Here is a 19,623-nt window from a genome sequence, read left to right as displayed (position 1 = left end):
TACTGTCTATGGGCAGTTGTGCACCTTCAAGTACTGACTATAGCAGAAATGGGTCTGAGACTACCTGCAGGTGAGCCCTGCCTGATTGAACCTGGAGCTGTTATGCTAAGATTATGTCCTGTGTCTGCTCACTCCTGCCTTGGTTGTCACCCCGGAGGCCTAGAGAACCTAGCTTCTATTTTCCTTCCCCACTCCTGAGGAAGATATCACTTCAGAAACACCTCTTTCAGGGACTTCCCGGGTGGCCCAGGGGTAAAGAATCTGCCTTACAATGCAGGGGACACGGGTTCAATCCCTGGACAGGGAACTAAGATCCCACATGCCGTGGGGCAACTAAGCCTGCGTGCCTCAACTACTGAGCTCACGCACCTCAACTAGAGAGCCTGCGTGCTCTGGAGCCCGCGCACCGCAATGAAAGATCCGGCATGCCACAAGTAAGACGCGACACAGCCAAAAAAAATAAAAAGAAAACGAAACACCTCTTTCAATCAGTCTTCCTGTATGCCCTGGAGATTGCTCTACTCTAAACACCAGAGGTTTTATAGGGATGTACTATTTTTTTTTTTAATTTATTTATTTTTATTTATTTATTTTTGGCTGTGTTGGATCTTTGTTGCTGCGCGCGGGCTTTCTCTAGTTGCAACAAGTGGGGGCTACACTTTGTTGTGGTGCGCAGGCTTCTCACTGCAGTGTCTTCTCTTGTTGCGGAGCACGGGCTCTAGGCGTGCGGGCTTCAGTAGTTGTGGCACATGGGCTCAGTAGTTGTGGCTCGTGGGCTCCAGAGCACAGGCTCAGTACTTGTGGCGCACGGGCTTAGTTGCTCCACGGCATGTGGGATCTTCCCGAACTAGGGCTCGAACCCGTGTCCCCTGCATTGGCAGGCGGATTCTTAACCACTGCGCCACCAGGGAAGTCCCAGGGACGTACTATTTTTTTTAAAAATTTGTTTTACAAATGTAGAAAATAATTTCTTCTGTCAAAATATCTTCTTAGCCCCCTGAAGCACTCCCTTTCTCTTGTCTTAGGTCTTTTGCTTGATTCCCCACCCTACCCAAAGCCTTTGATATCCAGGCCCCAGTTCTTCTCTCAAATTTTTCTTAATTTACTTCCTGGCTTCTTTCCCCTACTCGCCAGCTGTAGATTCCTGGTTTCCATATACTCCTGTAAGAACCTGTTCCCCTTTTTTTTTTTTAAATTATTATTATTTTTTAACGGAGTGCTCCAAAATAATAGTCTGGCCCAAGGGAAGGAGTGCTTGTCTTAAGAGTAAACTTCCAGTCATGTGGGCCATAGTAAAGTGCTTCCCAGAAATAGGGACAGTGTGCACACTCAGGACACAGTACATGCTGACTCTTGCAAAAGTGTTCATACATAGCATTGTATTCCCTCCCGGTATAAGGTGTTTTGATCAGATATTTGAGTTCTGCCCTGGCACCTCTCATGGCTTTTTGCCTGTTTGTTACAACATTAGAACATCTTGTCCTTTAGGGTGTGGTATTCAGTTTGGCAAAAGGCCCTGTCTCCTCTTTTACTGCGACAAATGTGAGAGCCCCTTGGGAAGGCCTGGTAAGTCCAGTCTGCAACTCTGGAACTTGATGGTGCACTTGCATTTCACCCCTGCCCATCTTTTCCCCAGGCATACAAAACCAATAGTTGCTTCATTGAGTACAAAATGGGAGAAGTTGGTCCATGCCCTAACACTTTATTATTGGAGCCTATTTTGGTATGTGGGGGGCTCCTTATTTTTGAGCATGAGAAAGTGCAAGGTATATATGTAGTAGAAAGAACACAGTTTTGCAGTCAGACCTTTTGAAATAAGTTCTTTTTCCCAGTTGTGTGGTTTTAGACAAATTACTTCTCTGAGGCTCAATTTCCTCCTGTAAAATGGGGATAATTCTATGGATTTCAAGAGGTTATTAGGAATAAATGAGAATAATTAAGGCTTTGGGTCTTAATGGTACATAATAAGATAATAGCAAATGTACATTTCTTTCTTTTCTCCTAGGCCTTTTTTATTGCTTGATTCATCCTTTGTGGTATTTAAATGGAAAAACAATATCTATCGTTAAGTCACTTATGCCAGGCCCTGAGGTAAGGGCTTTCCCATGCTATTTAATTTATTTCTCCCAATAACACATTTATGAAGCAGGAACCTTTTAAAACAAATGTAGGAAACTGAGGCACAGAAGGTAAATACCTTGCCTAAGGTCACAAAGCTAGTAAGAGACAGAGCTGGGATTCAAACCCAGGTGTGTGATTCTAGAGCCTGAGCTCTTCACCACTAAATTGGTCATTACTACTTTTTGTTACTTTCCCTGAGTAATACGTGACTTCTGCTGGTTCTTACCTTCTTTGTGCTTGGAACTGTTGGTATTTGCATACATGTAGCTCTTGAGCTTTTTCAGTCTCAGTTGGTGCTTTACTGTCTTTTGATGGAGGTACAGACAGTGACAGTCTCTGCCACAGCTCTTCCTAAGTCTTTTCACTCAGAGCAGATCTCTTCAAGTGAAAGGTGGTACAGCCCTCTTTTTATTTTATTTCATTTTTTAAAGGGACCATCCCCTCATTCTTTCTTTACCTTTATATCAAACTAAATAGATTTAAACAGTTCAACTGTTTCTTGACAATCTTGTTTGATCCATCAGAAAATCCTCCAGACTAGTAGATACTATCACCCTCATTTTACAGATATGGAAAAAAGGTCCAGGAAGGTGAAATGACCTGACAAGGTCACACAGTGCATTATAGGTAGAGCTGGAACTAGCCTTTAGGTTTTCTCTCAGCCCAGGGCTCTCTCTTGATTTAGTAAGAAAGAGAGATACCTGTATATAATATGTAGATCAGACCTAAAGAGGGTTGAGCTGTATTAGGACCCAGGATCTAGAGAGTCCTGAAGGGACCTTGCCTCCTCCATCCCATTTTTACCTCAGTACGTTCACACACATTTGAGAAATTAAGCAGAAAGGGAGAAACACTTTTCCCTTAGGAATCAACAAAGCTTTCCTGACAGGGAGCTTTGGGGATGGGTCCAGAGGGTATCAGTATCCCCTTATCTCTAAAGAAGGTTAGACTCCCAGGGCTTATTAGCCTGGAGCAACCTTTGTAGAAGGAGCAGAGGAATAGAGGAAGAACTTTCATGTCTTCTGATCTCTGCAGGCCTCAGCCTAAACCAGGTGAGCAAGGGTTAGGCTGGGGCAGGACGGTGGTGAGAACTGAGGATGGGAGCCCTGAGGAATTTCACTTTACCTCCTGCTGACAGATTTTGTCTGGGGTTTGGACAAGCGATTTCCCTTCATTTAAAATATATAAAGAGGAATTCCTACTACTGCTCTTAAAAAAAAAAAACAAAAACAATTTTGTTTCTGGAATCAGAAGGAAAAAGAAACCTTTCTCAAAGTCTAGGTGTCAGACATTTTAATCCTGCCCTGGCACCCCCTTCCTTTTTGTTTCCTTCCTTACCTTCTCTCCTTTCACCCCTTTCTTCTACCTCTCCTTTCTGTGTTAACCACCTAACTTCCTTTCTTATCCTTTTCTCTTCTCACCTCTTCCCTAACTCCTGAAAACAAGAATGGGAAAAGGGTACCTTCAGCTGAGAGACTAGTAGATAGTTGATATAGATATTGGGGCTGAGAGTCAGAACATGCAGCTTGAGATTTTGGACCTTACTTCTAGACCTTAGAACAAAGGTTGATAGAGCTGGTGTTTTATTGACTCACAGGTTCCCTAAATACTTAGTGTCTTGTACGTGCCAGGCTGTGTCAGATACTTCGGCATTCTAGTTAATAAGACCCTAAACCTGCCGTAAGGTCACAGTCTTATGGGAAAGACATAGCAGCAGTAAACCTCCTCTTCGCTCCTCTCTTCTCTCCCCCACCCCCATTCAAATCATTGGATTTTTGAGGTAGAAAGAACTTCAGAGTTTACCTGGTCCCTTTTCATGTTGCTACATGATGAGTAAGGCAGACCATGAAGTAAGTAAGCAAGCACAGTAGGCTTTGGAGTAAAGCAGACCTAGGTTCAAATCTTAGCTCTGCTACTTACCAGCTGTTTGACCTTGAATGACACACTTAGCCTCCTCCCCCATCTTCAGTTACCTTGGCTGTAAAATGGGCATGCCATCACTTGCTTCACAGGTATTACAAGGGTTACCAGCATAACACCTAGCCCAGTGCCTGGTGCATAGTAGCCCATGTCTTCCTGTCACCCTGCATCAAGGCCTGGCCTAAGCCCTTGCTCTAATGAAGCTTCTGAGGCCACTTCTAGTCATACTGATTTCTTTCTTTTTTTTAAAAAATTAATTTATTATTTATTTATTTTTGTCTGCATTGGGTCTTTGTTGCTGCGCATGGGCTTTCTCTAGTTGTGGCAAGCAGGGGCTACTCTTCGTTGCGGTGCGTAGGCTTCTCATTGTGGTGGCTTCTCTTGTTGTGGAGCATGGGCTGTAGGCACACAGGCTCAGTAGTTGTGGCACACGGGCTCAGTAGTTGTGGCTCATGGGCTCTAGAGCGCAGGCTCAGTAGTTGTGGCGCACGGGCTTAGTTGCTCCACGGCATGTGGTATCTTCCCGGACCAGGGCTCAAACCCGTGTCTCCTGCATTGCCAGGTGGATTCTTAACCACTGCACCACCAGGGAAGCCCCAGACTGATTTCTTTTTCCACTTTTATAATACATAGCACTCTTGAAACTGTTAGGTCCTGCCTAATGTTCTTTTTTTTTCAAATTTTTTAAAAAATTGAAGTATAGTTGATTTACAATGTTGTGTTAGTTTCTGGTGTACAACAAAGTGATTCAGTTATATGTGTGTGTATGTGTGTGTGTGTGCGTGTGCATGCTTTTTCCTATTCTTTTCCAATATGGTTTATTACAGGATATTGAACATAGGTCCCTGTGCTATATAGTAGGACCTTGTTGTTTATTTTATATGTAGTTTGTATCTGCTAATCCTAAACTCCTAATTTATCCCTCTCCCACCCCCCTCCCTCTTTGGTAACCATAAGTTGTTTTCTGTGTCTCTGAGTCTGTTTCTATTTTGTAAATATTCATTTGTATCATATTTTAGATTCCACATATAAGTGATATCGTATGGTATTTGTCTTTCTCTTTCTGACTTATTTCATTTAGTATGATAGTTTCCAGGTCCATCCATGTTGGTGCAAATGGCATTGTTTCATTCATTCATTCATTCATTCATTCATTGGCTGCGTTGGGTTTCCTATGCTGGGCGTGGGCTTTCTCTAGTTGCGGTGAGTGGGGGCCACTCTTCATTGCGGTGCATGGGCTTCTCATTGCAGGGCTTCAGCAGTTGTGGCACACAGGTTCAGTAGTTGTGGCTCGTGGGCTCTAGAGCACAGGCTAAGTAGTTGTGGCACACGGGCTTAGTTGCTCCGTGGCATGTAGGATCTTCCTGGACCAGGGCTTGAACCTGTGTCCTCTGCATTGGCAGGTGTACTCCCAACCACTGTGCCACCAGGGAAGCCCTGTTTCATTCTTTTTTATGGCTGATAATATTTCGTGTGTGTGTGTGTGTGTGTGTGTGTGTGTGTGTGTGTGTGTGTGTATGTATGTGTGTACACACCACATCTTTATCCATTCATCTGTTGGTGGACATTTAGGTTACTTCTATGTCTTGGGTATTATAAATAGTGCTGCTGTGAACATTGGGGTGCATGTATCTTTTCGAATAGAGTTTTCTCCAGATAATATGCCCAGGAGTGGGATTGCTGGATCATGTGGTAACTCTGTTTTTAGTTTTTAAAGGAACCTCCATACTGTTTTCCATAGTCTGCCTAATAGTCTTAGTCATCCTTTGTAGGAAGCTGACACAGTCCTACCAGGACTTTACTCCACAGTTCTTGCCAGGAGCCTAAGGATAAGATTTGTTCTCATTCATCGCTGCATCCTCTATAACCCCTAACCCAGAGTTGTGACCATGGCTAAGAAGGCCCAGGAATTGTTTTCGATTAATTGGGTAGAAGACTTGGGGTTTTGCAGCTGACAAAAAGAGCTGTTAAAGATTTGGCTGGGTCTCCCATCTCAACCCTTCCCCTTTCCTCTCCTGTTGTCACATTGATTCTTACCAACTCCCTATATTGTAGGCTGGATGGGAATTATATCCCCATTTTGTAGTTAAGGAATCTGAGGCTCAGATTAAAACTCAGGTCTTTTGTTAAGAGATAGATCCAGAGTAAGATAAGAGTAGTAGGGGACTACCCTGATGGCACAGTGGTTAAGAATCCGCCTGCCAATGCAGGGGACACGGGTTTGAGCCCTGGTCCGGGAAGATCCCACATGTTGCGGAGCAACTAAGCCGGTGCACCACAACTACTGAGCCTGCGAGCCACACCTAAAGCCCGTGTGCCTAGAGCCTGTGCTCCGCAAGGAAGAGCAGCCCCCGCTCGCTGCAAATAGAGAAAGCCCCCGCGCAGCAGCAAAGACCCAACGCAGCCATAAATAAATACATGAATGAATGAATGAATGAACCCCACGCAGCAGCAAAGACCCAAGGCAGCCATAAATAAATGAATGAATGAATGAATAAATAAGTAAATGAATGTATGTATGTAGTAGGAATTGGAACAGAAATCTTAACTGACGAGGTTTTCCTTGTCTGGAAGCAGTAGGAATCTTTACAAGGAAGAACAACAGGGGATGTGTTCTGAAGCCTTAGTGGATGGTGACGCCAGAGCCAGATAGTAGTCACAGCCAGAGATGTTTCAAGAACATGACAGAGAGGTAAGAAAGGGTTCAGGATAACTTCACTGAATTGCTAGGCCTTGAAAATTAAGAAGGATTTGAATATGTACAAATGAAGAGAGGCATTCCAGGTGAGGCACCAACATGGATAAAAGTATGGGAGCTGGAAAGCCCACAGTAGAGGTAAGGTAGATGATGACCAGACCCATGGTATGAGAGTCTAGAGAGCAAGGCTGAGGTGATTGGGAGCCATGACATTTTTTTGAGCAGGGGAGTGGCATTAGGAACATTAGTCTGGCAGTGTGGGCTCAATAGATTGGAACAGGAAGGGTCGGGGGAGACTAGTGAAAGAGAGACCAGGGAAGAGGCTGCTGTAACAGCCTGTCCTTGTAATGTCAATAAATTCTAAGAATTATTCCAGCAGTGCAGGCAGGAGATAATGAGATCCTGAACCAAGAGGAAGTTGACACAGTAGGGAATAAAGAAGATGATTTGGATGTAGAGCTGTTAGAGACTGAAAACAAAAACAAAAACAAAAAAAACCCCTACAAGGACTTGGCAATTGTGGGAATGAGGGAAGAAGGGGTTGGAGAGCATGAGTGAACATTTTGGAGTCCAAATATGTACTTGGTGAGAGAGTAGCATTGACATATATACACTACCAAATGTAAATAGATAGCTAGTGGGAAGCAGCCGCATAGCACAGGGAGATCAACTCGGTGCTTTGTGACCACCTAGAGGGGTGGGATAGGAAGGGTGGGAGGGAGGCGCAAGAGGGAGGGGATATGGGGGTATATGTATGCATATAGCTGATTCACCTTGTTATACAGCAGAAACCAACACAACATTGTAAAGCAATTATACTCCAATAAAGATGTTAAAAAATATATGTACTTCGGAGAATTGTTGTACCATTTGGTGAAACATGGGGACTGGGAAATGGAAGATGAGTTCAGTTTGTTGACATGTTAATTGGAGGTGCTGATAGTCCTTTCCTCTTACCACCCACCCATTAGTGCCTCTGCCTTTGTGCTTTGACCCTGGCCCGCAGGGATCCTTTAGTTCCTTGTGTTTGCTGCTTTGTTCCAGGCGTGGAGCCCCCCACAGATCCCTCTACCCAGGCCTTATAGCAACTGTCATTCCTTCTCTGAAATAAAATAGTACATGTAAGGTGCTTAGCCCAGTACCTAGTCTATTTCAAAGTGTGCATTAAATGTTAGTGGCTATTAAATGGCTATTGTTGTGGTTATCATCATAGCTTTGTGATCACAGTATCCTCTGGAACCACCTGGCTGAAGGACTCCGGAGTTATTCAACTGGTATTCAGTAAAAAGCTTGGACTGCAAGTAAATGGAGAGGATCTCAGACTTGGGTATAAATGGGGACTGTGAGCCATGTCAGCTAGGACCTAGAGAATGCGTTTCCTGTGTTTTTTCTTCTGTTTGTGAGAAGTGGTATAGTGTGTGGTTAAGAAGGCAAGCCCTGGAGGTTGGATTTCCAGGGTTAAAGTCCCAGGTCTGCCATCTATTAGCTGTGTGACTTGGGGCAAATTTACTTAACTTCTCTGTCTGTTTCCCCATTAGTAAAATGGGGAAATGTAATAACACACCAACCTTACAAGAGTTTGTAAAGATTAAATGAGTTAATACAAATAAAGGGTTTACAACAGTGCCTGGCACGTGCTACTGTTCTCCTTACCCCAGTCATTTCTACCCCACATTCCAAGTAATACATAGGAGTTTCTCTGTTTTCTCTCTACCCCACATTCCAAGTAATATATAGGAGTTTCTCTGTCCCTTACCCAACAGACGAGGAGGTGAGCAGAGAAACCTGAAATCAATCTCAGAGTGCTTGAAAGTTTGTCCCAGCTGGGTTCCAGGTTACTGAAGCCTGGAGGAACCTCATTCTTCCCATCACTGTATTCTATGTTGACTTTCTTGTTCTTTAGTATAACAAGCTTACTCTTGCCTATTGTTGCCTCAGGGCTTTTGCACTTATTTCCCCTCTCTGAAATACTCTTCCCTTTGATCTTTGCAGGTCTTACCCCCTTACTTTATTCAGGTCTCTGTCTAGCAATTGCTTCTTGGAGAAGTCTTCCTTGACCGATTTATCTAAAACAGACCTCATTCTCACTCCTTGTCATTCTTTCTTTCCTGACTCTGCTTATTTTTCTTTATAGCACAACCTGAAACCATATATTTAATTATTACCCTATCTTTTGCTAGGATGCAAGACTTGTAAGGGCAGGAACTTTGCATGCCTTCATTGACCTAAGTCCATGCCTGTTCTGAGCAAGACCCTGACTGATTTCTCTCTGTTATAGGTGAGCCCTCTTCCCTGAGACAGTTGGTGCTGACCCTGTAACGCAAAAGAGGAAATTGCTGGCTGAGCTCAGCCTTGGTACTGGTGAGTGAGGGTGCCTAGGTAAACTCTGGGCAAACTTGGGCCAAGATACAAGGTAACTAGTTTGGGGCTTATTTTTACCCTTAGGACAGATAACTTACAGATAATTACTCTCCTACTCCATGCCTGAGAGATTGTCATAGGCAGTCTTTTGTACTGGGAGGAGAATTGAACTTGCTTTCCTGGAGCTGCCATGAGACAGGCTGGGATCGTTTGCCATGAATAAAGCAAAGTATGCTCAATTCCTTCTGGCTTCTGCCAGCTGCTTTCTGCTGGGGGTTATTCTGGACCTGGCAGCTAAACCCCTTCTCCCATAAGCTCTCTTAACGTGACTTCATAGCCCTTAGAGACTTTTCCTGATTTCAGTCTTGATTGTGACCTACCAAGCCCAGAGTCAGCTTCAGAAAATCCTGTGGTTTTATCAGTCCTGCAGAATGTGATCATCAGTGGAGGTGAGGACGGAGTGATTAGAGTGGGGCTGTGTGAAGAGGGAAGTCCATGGAATCTTAGAAGGAAGACTGCAGATGGTGAAACAGGAAGGGAAATCAACATATTAAGAACCAATAGTGTTATGGATCCCATTTAAACTAGACAAAACCCCATCTTATAGATGAGAGAATTGAGACTCAGGAAACTGAAGTAACTTGCCCAGGTTTACACCTGGGAATCCGTAAAGCTGATATTAGAACCCAGGTCAGTCTAACTGTGAATACCATTGTTCTCTCTGCGTTGGCAGGCTTTCCTTGGAATGCTAATCTCCCTGGAATCATGATTTTTCTTAAAAAGTTCAAGAAAACAGACCTCCTTAGGGATTTAGGAAGGAGGTCTAGTTATTTGAAGGGCCCAGCAGGGCAGGCAAGAGTTGGGGGTCCTTTCTGAGCAATGGCATTTTTAGTGAGGGGGAAAGGAAGAACCTTCAAGCAGGCGGAGGCCAAGGCTAAATATGGCTGGAAGGAGAAGAAAACATCTGTAACACGTGGGATTCCATAAGCACTTGGGCCAGCACAGATGGGGACCTGGAGAGCTGAGTTGCAGTTGGAAAACCTGGGTTTTTATCTTCTCGCTCAGTATTTGCCCTTGGATAATCTCCATTTCCCTATTTGTAAATTGGAGTGCCTCACTGCACCCACACGTCTATTTAGTGTGCACCAACCATACAGGATACTGTAGACAATCAAATGGGAGATGCAAGTTGGAAAGCTTTGTGAACTGTAGAACAGCATGACTGAAATGAGAGGTGAGAAGAAAGTGTTATAAGTATCCTTGGCATCTCAGTCCCTGACCTATTTGCCACCCCACTCCCCAACGGTAAAAGGGAAGGTTTTGCCTTGGAAATTTACACTGTAAATTTTCTCCCATGCCCTTCTCCTCCTCTCCTTCTGCAGGCCCTACCGGAAGTTCAGTCTTTCCACAAGTTCAGTCTTTCCAGGGCACAGAGACAAAACCAGGCAGCATTGGCAGCCATGATTTGCAGCATGTGGGCTGCAGAGTGCAGGTTTAGATGCACTCACACAGCCTGGCTCCGAGGCCACTGCCAGTACAGATATTATAGTTGGTTTCAAGAGTCCATCCCCAGCATGTTAGAACAGGAGGGCTATTCCTCTTCTGGCCCTAGGTTCCCTGCCTTCCCCCAACCCCCACCCTCCAGCTGCTAGTGAAAAAGGCACTTGTACTGCAGCCTCATATCTTATCAGAGGCCATGGGCATTCCAGTTTTCCCACCGGTTCTCTCTCTCTTGGCCAGTGATATAGGTCACTCTCTTCACACTCTGTAACAAGGGGCATTCTGTTCTTCCCTCTGCCTGCCTGAGGATGCACAGAGGGATCTGTCCTCCAACCTGATGCTCCTGGAATCCACACTGGCCAACCTTCCCTCCTATTCTGAATCTCCGGACTCTTCCTGTCCTCTCTTTCTGTATTGGTTAATCTAATGTTCTATAGCTTCTGGCCTTTACATGGCCTGGGCATCAAGCTTGGCTTTTATTGTTTTCGTGACAACTGCCCTGTGAAGAAGTTCCACTACTGACTATTTTAAAATATGAACGATTCTATGTAAAATATTGTATAATATACTGATATCCATATAGTATCTTATTTATCTAACATCCTCAATTTTCCAGAGTGCAACTGAAAACAAGAAGGTAACAAAGCATTGTCATCCTTAAGACCTTGCACAGCACTTATTTATTCCTATTTTTACGTGTTGTTGTAACAAGCTTAGCAATCTGGTTTCTAAACCTCCATAAGATTAAGAGCGGTGTATAAAAAGGGGAGGAGGAGCTGCTATATTAGCAGCAGCTAGAGGTGAGAGCTGAAAGCTAACAGTAAGGGAGAGGTAAAAGAAGAATGATAAGAAAGAGAAGTTAAAATGGGTATCAAGGTCATACTTCAGGGACAACAGCCCTATAGACATCTATGCATTTCACTAAGGTGGAGCTAGGTAATTTTTAAGGTAGTTCTAGGTTCTTCTTGAGGGACAGAGGTATCAGAGAATGTTTAATTATTTGTAGTATCTACTATACTATCAGGTGCTATATTGAATGCTCTACATAAATTGATTTCATTTTCATAACAGCTTGGGAGGTAGGTGGTGATATTCTCATTTTATAAATTACGGAGACTTAGAGAGGGATACACAGGCAGTGACTGGAAGACCTAAGCTTAGAACTTAGAATCTGGCTTTAGAGAACCAAGTTTTTTCTATTCTACACTGGCTCTTTCTCCATGACCTAAAACCCTGGTCCTTCTCAGACTCTTGGGACAGTGGTTCCCACCCTCCCAACCCAGCCTTTATTCATTCTCCTATATATGAATATCTTTTTAAAGACGTCCATTCATTCAGTGTGTATTTATTGAGTGTCCACCATGTGCCAGGCATAGTTTTAAGTGTTTGAAACGTAGCAGTGAAGAAAATAGTTTTCTCTCTTGTATCCTAAATTCTAGTGGAGGATAAACAAATGAATACATAGGAATAAAAATAAAGCAAGGTAAGGGAATAGGGAGGGACTGTGTGATGAAAGAAGGCTTCTGTGAGAAAATAAACTCTGTTCAGAAATATGCACGAGCTGAAGTAGTATGAGTTATGCGTATATCTTGGGGAATAACATTCCAGGCATAGAGTTCAGCAAGTTCAGAAGCCCTAAAACGGGAGCATGCTTAGTGTCTTGAGGAACAAAAGGAGGTCAGTGTAGCTAGAGATGAAGTGAGCAATAGGGAGAGTGGATTATGGAGAAGAAGTCACAAGGGTAGACAGGGACTCAGATCATGTAGGGCTTTATTCTGAGTGAAATAGGAAGCCACTGGAGAGTTTTGAGTAGAGGAATGACATAATCTTACGTCCATAAAATCGCTCTGCGTGACTCTACCGGCTAGGACCTCCGGTACAATGTTGAACAGAATTGGTGAAAGCAGACACTCTTACCTTGTTCCCAATTTTAAGAAGAAAGTATTCAGTCTTTCACCATTAAGTATGATGTTAGCTGTAGGGTTTTTTGGTAGACTTCTTTTATCAGGGCAAGTAAGTTCTCTTCTATTTCTAGTTTACTCAGAGGTTTTATTATGGATGGATGTTGGATTTTGTTTGTGTAGTTTTTATCCTTTATTCTACTAACATGGCACTATGTTATTGATTTTTGGATTTTAAACCAACCTCATTCCTAGAATAAATCCCACTTGGTTATAGTGTATAATCCTTTTTGTATGGTGTTGGTTTTGGTTTACTAATATTTTGTTGAAGAGTTTTGCCTGTATTCATGAGGCATGTTTGTGTCCCACTGGAGCAGCAAGCCTGACAGAAGAGTGACTGAGAGCTCTTAGAGGGCAGTTTTAAGGCCGTTGACTGTGGCAGAGAGGTAGGGATCTGAGCCTAAGAATAAGGCCAAGAGATCAAAAACCCAAGCTGGGAAACCATAAATCAGGAAACCAAGGTCCATCAGCAAGTTTGATACCAGAATCATAAGATGAGTAGGACATGAATAAAGGGGACTTATGACCTAATGGGGCAGATGCAGAAAAAAGCCCCAAAACTATCCTACAAAAGATCACGTTAACACAAAAGCAGAAATTGCTGCTTTTGAGTTATCTGTCATTTTGTATTAGGAGTCTCTACTGGTCTCCCGTACCTTCGTCTCCCTCCCCATCTCCTCAGTTAGCATAATATATCAAGAGTTAGTGTACTTAAGTGCATAGGGCAAGAGACAAAGTTATCTACAGGATAACTTGTCTTTAGGAAGATTAATTAACTCCATCTTTCTCACCATTGTATATATTCTTAAAAACCTCAGGCTATATGCTGCTGGGGAAAGAGAGGAAGCTTTAAAGCCAAAGATTTGAATCCTTGCTGTGACATTCATTTCCTTTGTGACTAACCTCTCCAAGCTGTAGTTTCCTCCTCTGCAAAATGGGAACAATAATGCCTATACAGTTATTGTGATGCTAATAGGAGATGATGAAAAAAATGCCTGGCCTGGATTGGTGTTCAGCCACTAGTGGTTGAAATAAATTCTGATACCCTGTGTTCAGTGTCAGATTGTAGTAGAAGGTGAGTATTGTGGCCCAGGCTCTTAAGCCTGTTCTACTAACTCAACCTTGGGAAAGCATTTAATATCTCTGGGCCTCAATTTCCTCAGCTCCAAAAAGAGGGAATGAAGTAGAAAGTTGTTCTATAATTGCTGGTATGTCTCTTCCAGTTCTGTGCCTCCAAAGGCACTTGGTCTGTCGTTCAAAGGAAAAAAAGAGGAGGGGGCCAAAAGAGAAGACTCAGATTCAGTCCTGCTTAACGCTGCAGCAGAGACAGAAAGAAAGAGCCATTACCTACAACCAGAAGTGTTTGGGAGTCAGCTGCAGGGGCAGTGACCTGCCTGTCACTCAGCATTTGGAAAAAAAATATCAATGAGGAAATCAGAATGGCCTGGAATGTTGGAGACTGAGTAGATAACGAGTATGAGAGAGTCCATGAGGCATAGAATCCAGTTTGTGCTCTGTCACCCACTTTCTGGGTTTTCCCAGTCAAGCTGTTTCTCTTTTTGCAGCCTCCATATCCCCATCTGTAAAGTGAATTAGGCAATGTATTCTCCAGGGGCCTCTTCAGGGCTTCCTAAAATTTCATTGTCCGCTCTCCTCTGGCTCTCAAGTTGGCTTGTACTCAGCTTTTGCCCTTGGTGTTGAGGATTTCATTTATAGGAGAAGGCTTCTTAACTAGCAGGTTAGCACTACAGTATATATTTAGAATGCTCTTGAAACCACAATTTCAGGCTGCTAAGAATCATAAAATTTTCAAGTCCAGAAATGCCTTGGTCCACCTGGTTTCACCCCGTCAGTTAACACTGAGAGATGATGCAATAGAGTGGAAAGACTACTGGCTTTAACAGCAGACCTGGAATTCAGATGCCAGCCTGTATTAGCTTAATTTCTCTGAGCCATAGAAAATGAGGATAGTGATAATAGAGTAGGCATGTAAAGAATTGTTATTATTTGGAGGAGAAAGAAAAAACTGAGGCCTGAGAGATGGTGTCGCCTGCTCAGAGTCACGCTCAGACCAGAACCTAGGTCTCTTGTGACTCAGTTCAGGGTTTTCTCCTCTGGAGTCAAGGTCAGCTGTACCCAAACGTAGGTAGTAGCAAAGATTGGAACTGAAAGCATGTCAGCTTTCTTAACATCTCTGCCAACAGTCTTCTCAATTCCCCTGTGGTGTGTGTCAATAACACAGCCCGTACTTGTTTTAGAAACAAGCTCTTCATAAGCACTCCTGTTTGATTTGCTTTGGCTGGTACAGGATCCAGATGCTCTTAGAATAGCACAACAGACTCTCCAAATCAGCCCATTCCCATTCTGAGCCACTCACGGCTCTGATCTGCTCACTGGGGTTCATCCCCTAGTCCTCCCTACCTGTCATATGAATCACGTTCAGTCATCTTTTGTTATTTGCCCTTTCCCTGTTGATGGAAGTCACATTTATCAAGTGCCTACTATGTGCCAGGTATTGTCATAGGTGTTTTAAGTTAAAATTATCTTCGTTAATCTTTATAACTCATTAAGTTATTAATAGCTCCAGAGGGAAAAGCTGAGGCTCAGTGAAGTAAATGAATTTGCCAGAGGTCAGATACTTAGCCTGTGAAAGAGCTGGGTTTTGAACTCAGGTCCTCCTGCTTCCATAGACCCCATGCATTTAGTATAGTAAGCTCTTTCCTGAGTATCATACTGCCTCTGGCCTCTGCCCTTCCAGGAGGGTAGAGTGTTCAAGAGTGCCCAGGAAGGGGTATGCAGTGGCTTTAGTATAATGGGAACATCTCCATGCCTTCAGTGCATTTTCCCATGAGTTTCTTCTGCTCTCCTGCCTCCAACCAACTTCTCTAGGATCCACGTGTGTGGCCCAGAGGTCCAGTCACTAAGCGAGCGGCCAGGTTTCCATCTTCAACATGGAACATGGACTCTCTAGTAAGAAGTGCACTTGTCATTTTCAGAGTTGAATGAGGGGAATATTCCAAGCAATAAGCCCCTTGTATGCCCAACTCTGAAATGTAAGGAAGGAAGAGAGAGGGTCTACACATCTCAAGTGTGATGAGCCTCCTTCAGGGACCTGGCAGGAGAGGAGAATAACATGAAAGATTTAAGAATAAGATTGCTCTAATAGGTCTTCAAATCTGTAATCATTTTTCAGTTTACAAAGCACCTTACTTGTAGAGATTTTAGTTTAAGGAAACTGAAGGCATCTGCCTTTATGTGGCAGAGTCAGGGGCTAGAGTCCAACTCCTTAGTCTTGATAAGGCCAGTGAATCTAAGCCCTCCCTGAAAGGGTTCTGTCCCTGGCCTTGGGTTCCACTCAATCTTCATTTGCAAAAGGGGCAGGCCTTTAGTCTCTGCCCTTTTCTGAGCCCTCCTCTGCCCACTTGTCCCCTTCCTCAGCCCTTCCTACTCAACTGCTAGGGCCTTCTTAATGAGACCCTCTTCTAATGATACGTTTTTAAGTATAGGGTAAGAGGAGATATTTTTGGCTCTGTATTGTCCTCAGGATCATTTGCCATAAAATGATGGAATTTTAGGATGTCAGAGTGGGAAGAGATCTTAACTAACAGTTATCAAGTTTATGGAGGAGCCCTTTATTTAAACATATAATTAAACATCTCAAACAGAGCTGCTCTGTTAGAAGTGGCAGTGGTGGGCCCAGAGTCCACCAGTCCAGCCTCCCCCTTACCCTCATCAAAGACAGGCTCTGAGGCATCTGCCTTAAACCTGCAGAGTTGCCAGGAACACAGTCTATAAAACAACACTGACCTAGATCAACTTACCCGTTTTATAATTGTGAAATTGAGGCCCAGCAAGGGGCAGTAAGTAATAGGCCCAAGGTCACACAATGAATTAGTGACAGGTCTGACTCTCAGCTTTGTGCCCTTTCTGCTACACTGAGCTTTATGTCATTTCATAAGTGACCACCTGTTTCACTTCACTAACATCCTGTGCCTGGATATCAGGCTTCTTTTGCCTCCTGGCATCTGGTTCCTGTGAGGTAGGTAGGCAGGCCTGTGGATGTGTGTGCTATGTCAGGGCATAATTCTCATCCATGTGGTGAGCATGTGTCAAGTTTTGTTTAACTCAGTGTGGGAACCAGCAGAAAGAGAAGAGCTGAGAAACTGGATTTATGTTCTTAGTGGAAAAAGGATTGCTGAAATGAGATTGCTAAATTAGATCCAAAATTGATTAATGTCCTAATGAAAATGTAACATTTCATGTTATCTTTTCTGCTTCTTAGTTTGCTATATGTTAACCTCTAACTTTGCAGAGTTTTAAAATATTTGGGCCCCAACTGTTTGTGAACAGTAAGTCAAACAAAATTCCATTCTCCAAGAGTATCAGATGACTCTCAGATACATACTAAAAAAATGTCCTAACATGACTTTAAAAGTTCACACAGTTGTCTTTTTCCCTTACTTCCAGTTTTTGGATAATTTTCCTTAACAAAGCACTGCTGAAAATCATCAGAGTCTCTGGTATTAAAGCTGGCTAGAGCTCTCCCAAGTCAGGAGGGCATCTTTCTGCTCAGGGCACAGACCCGACTTCTTTGCTGAAGCTTCTGCAGGTAGCAGCTATTAGCAGGACCTTGAGCTGTCTCCTACAGCCCTACTCACTGGCGTGGAGCTTGGCCTTTGCGAATCCTAGACTTGCTTCTTCCCCTTCACCTAGTCATGGAGGCTTTTTCCCTGCTCTGGTTACCCTCAGGGCCATCTTGGATGCAAAGAGGTCCCAAAGTTCCACCTGGAGGAAGTTTGTTTTGAGCAGAGTTTACTCAGGTAAAGTAGGCAACTGCTTTCATTATGTGGTTTTGTCTCTGAAATGTTTTGCCCATCTTCTTATCCCCAGTGCTACCATCCAAGGCCAGATATTAATCCTCTCTCACTGAGACTTTTTCATTGTCAACTAGCCTGTCTCCCCATCTCCAGTCTTTGCCCCTGAAATATAACCTCCTTTTTCTCTCCATAGGTTTTAAGATACAGATCTTATTCCTATCACTTTCCTGCTCATAAAACCTCTAGAATAAAATCCAGTGTCCTTAGCATGACATTCAAGGCTCTGCAAATACTATTTCTCCTCTTTCTTTCCATCTTCTTCTCCAGTCCCATAGGAGTTCATATTAGTGAGTAGAAGTATGAGGGAAACCAACTTTTGGTTGGATGAACTATCTGATCAAGTCTGCCAGTGAAGGTTAAGAAGTGTTATTAGTTGTGGTACCATGTTAACATCCAATATGATAAACATTTGTGCCAGGCACAGAGATAGGTCCTTAGGGTTAAGGAGAAGGCAAACACATGGTCAAGGCCTTTGGAGCCCATAGCTGATCAAGGAGAAGAGGTAGATAAAGTAAGTAGGTGGCAGTGATGATCACTATAATGGAAGCATGTGGAGTGCTTTGGGAACTTGGAGGAGGGGGGGATACTAACTGCCTGAGAGATCAAGGAAGGCTTCACAAAAAAGCTGATATTTGAGTTGGACTTCAAAGATGAGACATTTGACAGTCGTGAAAGATGAAGTATTTGGCAGTTGAGAAGGGGAGTCTGTAGCTTCCAAGCAAAGAGACCAGTGAGGGCACAGGCACAGAAGCTTACATGTGTGTCTCAGAGAAGAGTAAACAGTCCATTGTAGCCAGAGCATAGGATTTCAGGAATGGAGTGTGGTTAGGGTTAAAGTTATCAAAGTAAGTTGGGGCTAAACTGCGTAAGGCCTCATTTTCCAGGTTAAGGAAATGCTGTGTTTCACATCTAGTATACGATAATAATTCTTGAATTAAGTGGTATATATTTGTCTATTTGTGCACGTGTGTACTTGTGTGTTAGGATGTCATTGTTACATTTGGAGATGATTTTTGAAGACCCTCTGAGGCAAAGCAAATACAAAAATTGGAGCCAAAAGGACAGGTTAAACCTAAGTTCACCCAGGCTTGAACTTTGAACTTCTGAGATTTTCACCAGTTCCATAAGCCCATAAGTTAATCATAGCATGCCAGAATTGGAAGGGACCTTAGGGATCCATTCAACAAATGCGTGATACTATTCTTGTAGCTGAGATATGGTAGTGAACAAAACAAAGACTGCCTTCATGGAACTTGTTTCAGTGGGGGAGACAGAAAACGAGTAAATCATTAATTATTAGATTATTTCATATGTGTTATGAAGAAAGATATGCAGGCTAGGCCCCAAGATAAGAGCATGTTTGTAGAGAAACTAGGAGGCAGACAGTGTGGTTGGAACAGCACCAAAGAGAAAGAAGCAGGGTTAAGGTTGGAGAGGAGACAGCTGAGGCCAGAACATATAGGACCCTGCATTTGGCCAATGGGAAAATGAGGCTAATATCCAGGGCCACATAGCAAGTTAGTAGGAAGGCCAGGATTGGTAACTATCCTGGTTCAGCCTCCCTTCCCTTGCCTGCCTGCTGGCTTCTGGCTTTTATCCAAGATTAACTTGGATCCCATTTAATTCCTTTATTCTCCTCTCCCTCACTTAGCTCTCTTTCTCTATCCCTGTACCCAAGGTTCCTGTCATACCATTACTCTGTTTCATTTCAAGCTTCTTTGCTTAATCACAGCATTAGCATTTCCCAGACTCACATTTGTACACATGACCTGGTAATAGAGTGATTCCTGGAAGGTCAAAGTTAGAGAGGTCCCTGGACATCTTTTAGTTTGATTCTCTGGTATTAGAAACCCAGAGAGGACGAGTGACTTGCCCAAGGCCACTTAACTAGTTAGTGGTAGAACTTGATTTCCTTTGCCTCCCAGTCTCTGGCTCTTCAGTTTTGGCATGCTACCTCTCTTTCTTTAGTGTCCAGCAAAAGGGAGTCAAGTTGTGATACACATAGTTGGCAAGAGCAGCTAGCATTCAGTGACCCTCTGCCATCTGCCCCTTAGCTTTTTATTTTGTCTTTGTCATGTGAGTTTACTGTTTTATTCTGGCCAATGTCTTTGAACTACCACTCTTTGCAAAGACAGTATGTTGCTAAATTTCGCATCCTAGTTCATGCTATCCCCCCTCCTTAACT

At 43.4% G+C, this 19,623-nt stretch overlaps 1 protein-coding gene across 6 annotated transcripts in view; it reads left to right on the top strand.

Moving 5' to 3' along the window:
- The window catches only part of RALY (RALY heterogeneous nuclear ribonucleoprotein), an 80,446-nt gene that overhangs the window by 28,240 nt on the left and 32,583 nt on the right, over window positions 1-19,623 (top strand). For 4 of the 6 annotated variants that reach the window (XM_082358911.1, XM_082358913.1, XM_082358912.1 and 1 more), the window contains one exon: window positions 9,018-9,100. The exons of 1 other annotated variant lie outside the window; for it this stretch is intronic. The gene's annotated coding sequence lies outside the window, so the exon portion shown is untranslated. Of the gene's footprint in view, window positions 1-6,618; window positions 6,734-9,017; window positions 9,101-19,623 lie in introns of those variants that run through there. One more of the 6 variants, XM_082358914.1, reaches the window with a different exon arrangement.

Source organism: Balaenoptera borealis, assembly GCF_965194805.1.
Source record: "Balaenoptera borealis genome assembly, chromosome: 16".
Classification (NCBI taxonomy): Eukaryota; Metazoa; Chordata; class Mammalia; order Artiodactyla; family Balaenopteridae; genus Balaenoptera; species Balaenoptera borealis.
The sequence above is the reverse complement of the archived record's forward strand: the minus strand, read 5'-3'. Positions and strand labels throughout refer to the sequence as shown.